Raw genomic sequence first — 10,235 nt, 5'->3', positions numbered from 1 at the left:
AGTATCAGTCTTTTCAATGAATAGTCCGGGCTGATTTCCTTTATTATTGACCTGTTTGTTCTCCTTGCAGTCCAAGGGACTCTCAAGAGTCTTCTCCAACAACGCAGTTCAAAAGCAACAGTTCCTTGGGCTTCAGTTTCCTTATGGCCCTGCTCTCACATCCATACATAACTACTGGAAAAACTATAGCTTTGACTAGATGGAATTTTATTTATATATATAAACATATATGTACACACACCTACGTAAGGAATAGTTTTTGAAAAGGAATATAATTATATCTTAGATAAAACAAACTAGTATAATTTTTTTTTCAAATGTGCATTTTGGATATCATGCTGTGTCTAACCCTTTTCTTCAAATATAGTTTATCTTTATGCTGGTAAAAGAAACAGAAGTATGTCTTAACCTTGTAACATTAATTGCAGAACAGCTTATTTACAATAGCTAATGAAAATTCCTAAACTTTGAAACCTATAGGCCTGCCCAGTACTCTGCTATTGGTCACTTAACCAACTGATCATTGGCTTAAGTCCTCCTTGACTCAAAAACTCTTATAGGTACTTAATTTACATCACTAAACAAAGCAGGCAGACACTTGTCCTCATGGAACTGATCTTCTAGCTGGGGGAAGACAGATACTTTGCAATAAACATGAATGTTTATTGCATTGTATGTTACCAGGTGATCTCTACTTCAGGAAAAGAACTAGTAAAGGAGAGGACAGGGATTGGGGAATAAAGGTGAAGAAAGGGGTGTGATTTAAAGAAAAACAACTTAGACCACACTGAGGGGAGCAAACATGCTCTCTTGCGTTCAAGATTAAAGTTCTCCCCTGTCCAGGCAGGTCTCTTGGTCTTCTACACATCTTCAAAAATGTTTCTGTCTCCGAGGCTGTATGCAATCTCAAGCAAACATGGATGTTCTGAACATTCTGCCTCTCTTCAGTTGAATTGGTTTCAAAAAAAATTGTTGGTAAACTCCCCCAAATTAAGTAACTTTTTATGTAGCAAACTTTGTAATTCTGTTTCCTGAAGAACTAATCTCCACATTATTTTCCATTATTCAACACACTGTCAGTGATGTAATTTTATTATGTATGAATATTATATATGCATTGCTATTAAAATATATTATGACATTTAAAATATATAAACAAAATATAAATTAAATTACAGTGAGATAAAAATAAATGGATTTGGTAACATTTTCTTCTGCAGGGGATGAGGACACTCATCTTTATGGCCACTGGACTAATGGATTCTGAATGTACACACATAATTATATCAATGGTTCACGTATCATAATAAAGTAATTTCTTTTATATATAGCTTCAATCAAAATTCTCAGAATACCACAGGGGCCAATAATACAGTTACATGTGAATAACTCTCTTTGTAAGCATAGATAAGATTTTGTGAGTTCAATTCAGTAATCATTTTTAGTTCTTTTGGTATTCCATCAGTTCATCTACTGGGAATAATCCAAACTGTACAATAGATTTCTTTTTTACAAGGTTTAAATCTCAAATCATAATAAAAGCAGAGCAACACTCTTGAAAAAAAATGGCCTTGTGAAAAAGTTGGCTTAAAGCTCAACATTCAGAAAACTAAGATCATGGCATCTGGTCCCATCACTTCTTGGCAAATAGACGGAGAAACAGTGGAAACAGTGGATGACTTTACTTGGGGGGTTCCAGAATCACTGCAGATGGTGATTGCAGCCACAGAATTAAAAGACACTTACTCTTGGAAGGAAAATTATGACCAATGTACACAGTATATTAAAAAGCAGAGACATTACTTGGCCAACGAAGGTGTGTCTAGCCAAGGCTATGGATTTTTCACTAGTCATGTGTGGATGTGAGAGTTGAACTGTGAAGAAAGCTAAGCGCCAAAGAATTGATGCTTTTGAACTGTGCTGTTGGACAAGACCCTTGAGAGACCCTTGGACTGCAAGGAGATCCAGCCAGTCCATCCTAAAGGAGATCAGTCCTAGGTGTTCATTGGAAAGACTGATGTTGAAGCTGAAACTTCAATACTTTGGCCACCTGATGTGAAGAGTTGACTCATTTGAAAAGACCCTGATGCTGGGAATGATTGAGGGCAGGAAAAGGGGATGACAGAGGATGAGATGGTTAAAGACATCACCGAATCCATGGACATGGGTTTGGGTGGACTCCGAGTGTTGGTGATGGACAGGGAGGCCTGGTTTAGTGCAGTTCATGGGGTTACAAAGAGCAGGATATAACTGAGAGACTGAACTGAACTGAAATGAAATGGCCTAGAAGAATAAATAAAATGTCATATGGAAATCATTATATATATATATATATATATACACACATATATATATGTATATATATATGTATATATATGTATATATGCATTTGTAAAGGAAATTAATGAAAACATACAGAAGGCTTATAGTTAGCTGAAACAGAAAGTGTACTCCCTCAGAGATGAATATATATATATAACCTAGAAAATATACTTTCTCAGCTTCTGATGACTTCTAAGAGGGGGACTCCACAACTTTCATCTCCAGCCTGCTGTGAACTCCCTTCCACTTTCCTCCTCAACTTCCCTCCATGAAATCTCCTCCCTACGTTCTAAAACACACCTTGGGCTTCTGCTTCAGACAAGAAGACATTTATCTCTGTGCCCACTCCTTTGTTTGTTCTAGAAATAAGAAGAGACCTCTAAAGGGACCTTGTATATTTGGCAAGAGGAAGGTGAACTAGTTTAGGGCCTGAAGAATGGAAGAGCAACACAGTAGCACCTAAGAGAAGACAAGCCAGGCCCAGCATTCCTGACCTCCAACCTAGATCAGAAGGCAGCCTGAGTAGGGCTGTTCCTCCTGAGGAACAAATGTGAAGGAACCCCAGGTGGTGGTTTAGTTGCTAGGCTGTGCTTGACTCTTAAGGACCCTGTGGACTGTAACCCACCAAGTTCCTCTGTCCATGGAATTCTCCAGGCAAGAATACAGATTCCCATGTCCTCCTCCAGAGGATCTTCCCAACTCAGGGATTGATCCGGGTCTTCACAAAGCAAGTGGATTCCTTGCTGTCTGAGGCATCAGGAAAGCCCAAGAAACTCAATAATCACGTGGATATTTGGAAATAGAAGGATACCAACTGATGTTAATATTTGATAAAGTAGACTTTAGAGCAAAGAAAATATCTAAGAACAAAGGAATACAAGGACTTTACATAAGTGAAAAAGAGTCAATCAGCAGGAATCCATAATAATCCTAAATACGTATACACCAAACAACATAACCTCAATATACATGAAGCAAAAAAGGATACATCATCTGAATACTCGTATAAACTTTAATGAGATTGAAACTGTGACATAAAACTTTTGAAAAAGAAATAATCAATCCAAGATAGTTTGACCAGAGAATTCTAATAAATATTTAAAAAGTTAAGACCAATTTGATATAATCTCTTCAAGAAAATGAAAGAGTAGGAAACCATTCCCAACTAATGAGATTGGGCCAATATTGATCTATATCAAAATCAGGCAAAGTCAGTACAAAAAGAAATTTCAGACTAACATCTCTCACAAATTTGCAGTTCAATGTTTTCACTCTCACACATACAAATCAACAAAAGGAAGTCAACCATGCATAAACACATCTCTTGATAGTTTCTGGTCCCTCCTGAAGTCTGGTCACATTACCTATCTCTTCAAAGTGTCTAAGTGAATAAAGATACAGTCAGTTAGGGTCCCAGTAATAATATTTTGATACCAAAAATACAGTGACAAATGCTCAAGTCTAGGTCAAATCAGAAACTGACCTCTCCCATTAAAGTTAATCCTACCCAGGCAACCTAAATGTCTAGCAAAATTAACCACAACTAGAATCATAAGATAAAGAAAGCATAGCTACTATATAGAAATGGTGGGTGTGTTTGATATTCTTTATGTGCCCCTCAGGAACCCTGTTGATTATTTTCTATTATGTTATGAACCTTTGGAGGCTGAAAAGACCAGACTTTATCCCTCTAGCACTCTTTGCATCTGACTTCTAATTGAGTTTGGCCAGGGGTGGACAAAAGAGATTGGAGAGTCAGTGGAGAAAGAGATCAGTGGATTGATTCTTTCCTCTGGCTCCTTTCTTGCTGGGAAGTGGCCAAGGTTCTCCACTGAAGCCCAAAGCTCTGGTCAGAGGCCCTCGCTTTTAGCTGCAGCTATGTACACGGCTCTTGGAGACTGCAATATCCATTCTCTTCCTTTGCCTTGTTGGCCGATAAGTGTTCGTGCATCCATGTTCTTGCCTGTCTCAAAGAGTTTTGCTTTTCCTTTTAAGCTTTCCTTAGTTCTGATACGGCTTCCAAATCCTTAAATTTCCTTGTATGTTAGTCGCTCAGGCATGTCTGACGTTTTGTGATCCCCAGGGACTGTAGCCTACAAGGCTTCTCTGTCCAAAGGTTTCTTTAGACAACAATGCTAGAGTGGGTAACCATCCCCTTCTGCATGGATCTTCCCTGCCCCAGGGGTGTAACCCAGGTCTCCCACATTGCAGGCAGACTATCTACCATCTGAGCCACCAGGAAATCCACCTTTTATTTTCCTTACCTGTGTAGATCATCTTAATTTCTGACAATGATAGGGGTGGCTATGGAACTGCTAGATAAAGATGGTCCCTCAAAGATCTAATGCTAAACTGCTTATGACAGGAGGGAGGAGGGGAACATCTTTTCTCCTGACTCCAAAATCATAAATACAAGAACAGGTCACAGGTCATGTAAAAATAAGTGCTGAGAAATCAATGATTTAAGAATGACTTTGGTCAAAGTGTACAAACTTTAAGCTATAAGATGATGAATAAGGTCTCAGGATCTAATGTGTAACCTGATGACTATGGTTTGTAATGTGTTATTGACATTTGTGGGGCTTCCCAGGTGGTTTTAGTGGTAAAGACCCCTCCTGCCAGTGCAGGATGCATGAGACATGGGTTGAATCCCTGGGTCAGGAAGATCCCCTGGAGGAGGGCATGGCAATCCACTCTAGTATTCTTCCCTGGAGAATCCCCATGGACAGAGGAGCCTGGCAGGCTATATAGTCCATGGGGTCACAAAGAGTTGGACATGACTGAAGTCAGTTAGCATACATGTAAGAGAGTTAAACTTGAAGGTTCTCACCAAAAACATATTGAAAGGTAAATATGTGTGGTGATATTAATAGATATGTTAATTTAATCAATGAGGAAATCCATTAATCATTTATACCTATTTAAATTATAATGTATACTTTAAATATCTTGCCATTTTATCTAGAAATCACAATTTATGAAACTGAAAAAAGAAGAAAAAACAAGAATTTCAATACTTTTTATATCATATTATAGATATTTCAGCCATTACTCTTAGTATGTAAAAAGGTTATTTATTCCAGATAATAACCAATGGGATTCACCTGATATTTAGAAAAGGAAGAAACCTTGGAAATTATCTAGAAACTCCTCTCATATTAAGGATATATAAGGAAATCCAAGAATGATTAAGTCACTTATCAAAACTTATAAAACTCGATGCAAATGTAGCAATAGAAAGCAGGTTTCCTAGGTTTAAGTGAATCTTTACCGAAATACCTGGCCAATGGAAATATCTCCTATGCGCTGCCAAACTTGATTCTTCTCTCTTTCACAGATCGGATCATATTCCACCTTGTATTCACTGTCCAGTATGCATAAGTTTTCAAAGTAAATCGAATTCCCTGAAGATTCAATCCTGGATGGCTCTTCTTCTCACTCTATATTCTCACATATGGCTAACTCTTTATAAATGCCATTCCTTTTCCCTGGAAGACCATCTCTCTTTTACCTCATGACTTCCCCAACATCTTTCAGGTCTCAGTAGAAACCACTTCCCCAAACAGCCGTTCCTGACTCTGACACATTTCCCGTCTCCTTGTTATGTGGACATATGGCATTCTGTGCTTACGTGTCCCAACTGTGGTGGAACATTTAACTTTGAAATTTACCTCTTTCTGTTTTTCTATTAAAATTTAAGTCCTAATTCCCAAAGTCCACATGTGTGCTCTTCACTGCTGTCCATTCTTTGCATCCAGCAGGCCTTCCTTATGTGTTCATTCAATGAAACACCTTCATTCATGCAGAGCAAAATTGAAATGAATTATTGATGCTGCTCTCACAGCATACAGTGAACTAAAACCATGGAGGACTTCTCTCCCCACCCAAACTCTTATATCCTGGTTATTTGGGCATAATTACAGAACTAGAACTGTGGGGCCTTCCCTTGTGGCTCAGCTGGTGAAATATCTGCCTGCAATGTGGGAGGTCTGGGTTTGATCCCTGGGTTGGGACACGGCCCTGGAGACGGGAAAGGCTGCCCACTCTAGTTTTCTGGCCTGGAGAATTCCGTGGACTCTAGAGTCCATGGGGCCACAAAGATTTAGACATGACTGAGCGACTTTTACTTTCACAAAACTGTGGATGCAATTGTTTTTAATCACCACCTTATTAGATAGAAACCACTAGATTTGCAGTCTGTTATTCCATATACACTAGCCCTGGCAGTTCATGTCCTAAGATAATGTTTTAATCCAGTTACGGACTAAAAGGCTGAAGAGGACACAATTAGAGATAGTGCTCTGAATCTGTTGCTTGAATTTACGATTTGCCATAGGATTCTCAACTTCACTAGAGGAGTTCAATTTCTTAGCTGAGCTCTCTGATGATAACAGATAAAAATACTTTAAAGCAAGCCTACAAATCAAATATTCTTACATTGGACAAAAACACCTAGTCTCTCTTGGAAGGTACAAAAGAAATTTCCCTCCTTGATGATTGTTACCTACTTTTCCCAGATGAAAGTACCATCTTCCTCCTTATTGCTTCCTAAATTCATTCTCATAATTTTTATCTCACTGACCACATTCTGATCTATATTATAGTTAATTATATGAAAAACACCAATCCCACTCCTTTAATTCAGTTCCATTGGGTCTACAGAGTTACAACAACTGCCCTGAAGTTACTATTTATTGCATATCAAACATGGCAGAAACTGGCCAGCCATTTGTTCTTTCTGAGGTAAATATTATAATTAAAAGCAAATACCCAGCCACTGGTATTTTGGACAAAATGACAACTGGACAAAACCTTAACTGCTATTCCAGATATAAGTGCCTTTTGTGTTGATTTTTTTCTTTTAGAGAACTTGCATTCTAGATAGCATTCAGGTAAATAGAAACGGGACTGATATGTTAGCTGGAAAAAAAAAAAACACTATTGCAGGAGACAAAGGCAGGTGAATCATGCATCTTCTCTATAGTCAAGAGCCATTTATTAGGAGCCAGCAGGTCAGACAGTAAAGAGTCCCCCTGCATACAGGAGACCTGGGTTCCATCCCTGGTCAGGAAGATCCGTGGAAGAGGGCATGTCAAACCACTCCAGTATTCTTGCTGAGAGAATCCCCATGGACAGAGGAGCCTGGCGGGCTGCAGTCCAAGGGATCGTCAGTCCAAGGGGTTGTAAAGTGTTGGACATGACTGAGCAACTACACACAGCAAACTTCCTACCTTGACATCCTGACATTTAGAAACAGTATCGCTCACTAGTGTCCTTAACTACAACTCTTGCTTTTCAGTGGAAAAACCTCGAATTGCCAAAGCAATCTTGAGAGAGAAGAATGGATCTGGAGGAATTATCTTGCCTGACTTCAGGCTCTACTACAAAGCCACAGTCATCAAAACAGTATGGTACTGGCACAAAGACAGACATATAGATCAATGGAACAAAATAGAAAGCCCAGAGATAAATCCGCACACATATGGACACCTTATCTTTGACAAAGGAGGCAAGAATATACAGTGGATTAAAGACAATCTCTTTAACAAGCGGTGCTGGGAAAACTGGTCAACGACTTGTAAAAGAATGACACTAGATCACTTTCTAACACCGCACACAAAAATAAACTCAAAATGGATTAAAGATCTAAATGTAAGACCAGAAACTATAAAACTCCTAGAGGAGAACATAGGCAAAACACTCTCAGACATAAATCACAGCAGGATCCTCTATGATCCACCTCCCAGAATTCTGAAAATAAAAGCAAAAATAAACAAATGGGATCTAATTAAAATTAAAAGCTTCTGCACAACAAAGGAAAATATAAGCAAGGTGAAAAGACAGCCTTCAGAATGGGAGAAAATAATAACAAATGAAGCAACTGACAAACAACTAATCTCAAAAATATACAAGCAACTTATGCAGCTCAATTCCAGAAAAATAAATGACCCAATCAAAAAATGGGCCAAAGAACTAAATAGACATTTCTCCAGAGAAGACATACAGATGGCTAACAAACACATGAAAAGATGCTCAACATCACTCATTATCAGAGAAATGCAAATCAAAACCACAATGAGGTACCACTTTACACCAGTCAGAATGGCTGCGATCCAAAAATCTGCAAGCAATAAATGCTGGAGAGGGTGTGGAGAAAAGGGAACCCTCCTACACTGTTGGTGGGAATGCAAACTAGTACAGCCACTATGGAGAACAGTGTGGAGATTCCTTAAAAAATTGCAAATAGAACTACCTTATGACCCAGCAATCCCACTTCTGGGCATACACACTGAGGAAACCAGAATGGAAAGAGACACATGTACCCCAATGTTCATTGCAGCACTGTTTATAATAGCCAGGACATGGAAACAACTTAGATGTCCATCAGCAGATGAATGGATAAGAAAGCTGTGGTACATATACACAATGGAGTATTACTCAGCCGTTAAAAAGAATTCATTTGAATCAGTTCTGATGAGATGGATGAAATCGGAGCCGATTATACAGAGTGAAGTAAGCCAGAAAGAAAAACACCAATACAGTATACTAACACATATATATGGAATTTAGAAAGATGGCAATGACGACCCTGTATGCAAGACAGGAAAAAAGACACAGCTGTGTATAACGGACTTTTGGACTCAGAGGGAGAGGGAGAGGGTGGGATGATTTGGGAGAATGGCATTCTAGCATGTATACTATCATGTAAGAATTGAATCACCAGTCTATGTCCGATGCAGGATACAGCATGCTTGGGGCTGGTGCATGGGGATGACCCAGAGAGATGTTATGGGGAGGGAGGTGGGAGGGGGGTTCATGTTTGGGAACACATGTAAGAATTAGAGATTTTAAAATTAAAAAAATAAATAAAAATAAATAAATAAATAAATAATTTTAAAAAAAATCAAAGGTAAAAGTAACATTCCATAACAGTCAAGTAATTATTTCTATCAAGGTATTTTCTGAATTCTAAGCTAGATAAATACACTGTGGGATAGAGCAGATAATGAGAAGTGTAAGAGATCCAAACAGGGAAGCTGCACAACCCAGCGGTAATTTTCTTTTCGGGAAAAAGAATAAAACCTCAGTTTGGAATCATGTTTTATACAGAGATTTACATATTCTTTGAAAATGTAAAGGATTTCCTACTTTAATTTTCCTTTTCCAGTTGAGAAAACCAAGCCCTAGAGAATTAAAGATAAGTTTTCCAAGTCAAAGAGCATTTAAGTTAGGATTCTAATGAGAGCCCCGTGACGGGCCTTAGCTTCCAGTTGATTCACCTTTAGGCTGATGGGCTGGTGATTAGGGTACCAGTCTTCAGGCTGAATTGGGTTTTTTTGGGGGAAACCTCTATCTTTGCTCTTAACACCCTCAACTGATTACATAAAATCCACAATCTATTGATTTAAATGTTAATTACCTCTAAGAAAATAAGTTCTCAGGTCAGCATGTCAAAGAAGTACAATTTGAAAGAAAATGTACCATTCTATGGAATATGTCACCATGTGCCTCCGAAATTGAATATCTATGCTACCTGTTCCACATTTATGACCTTGGAAGGGAAAACAAGATTGACACTTTTTTCCCCATTTAATCACAGTCAGTGTTTTAGTGCACACAGGCTGCTGTTACAGAATGCCAGAGGCTGGGGGTGTTTATAAACCATGTTATTTGTCACAGTTCTGGAGGCTAGAGGTCCAAGATCAGGGTGCCAGCATGGTTGCGTGAGTGAGGGCCCCTTTCAGGACATATCCCTAAATAGAAGGAATGAGCAAGTATTCCAGGCCTCTTTCACAAGAGCCCTAATCCCATTCATGTGGGCTCTGCCTCATGACCCAATCATTTTCCAATGGTCCCACTTCCTAAAATCGTTACTATGAGGATTAGGTTTTCAACATATGAGTTTTGGGAGA

Source organism: Ovis aries, chromosome 20 (genome assembly GCF_016772045.2).
Source record: "Ovis aries strain OAR_USU_Benz2616 breed Rambouillet chromosome 20, ARS-UI_Ramb_v3.0, whole genome shotgun sequence".
NCBI classification, from domain to species: Eukaryota; Metazoa; Chordata; class Mammalia; order Artiodactyla; family Bovidae; genus Ovis; species Ovis aries.
Note: the sequence above shows the minus strand (reverse complement) of the source record.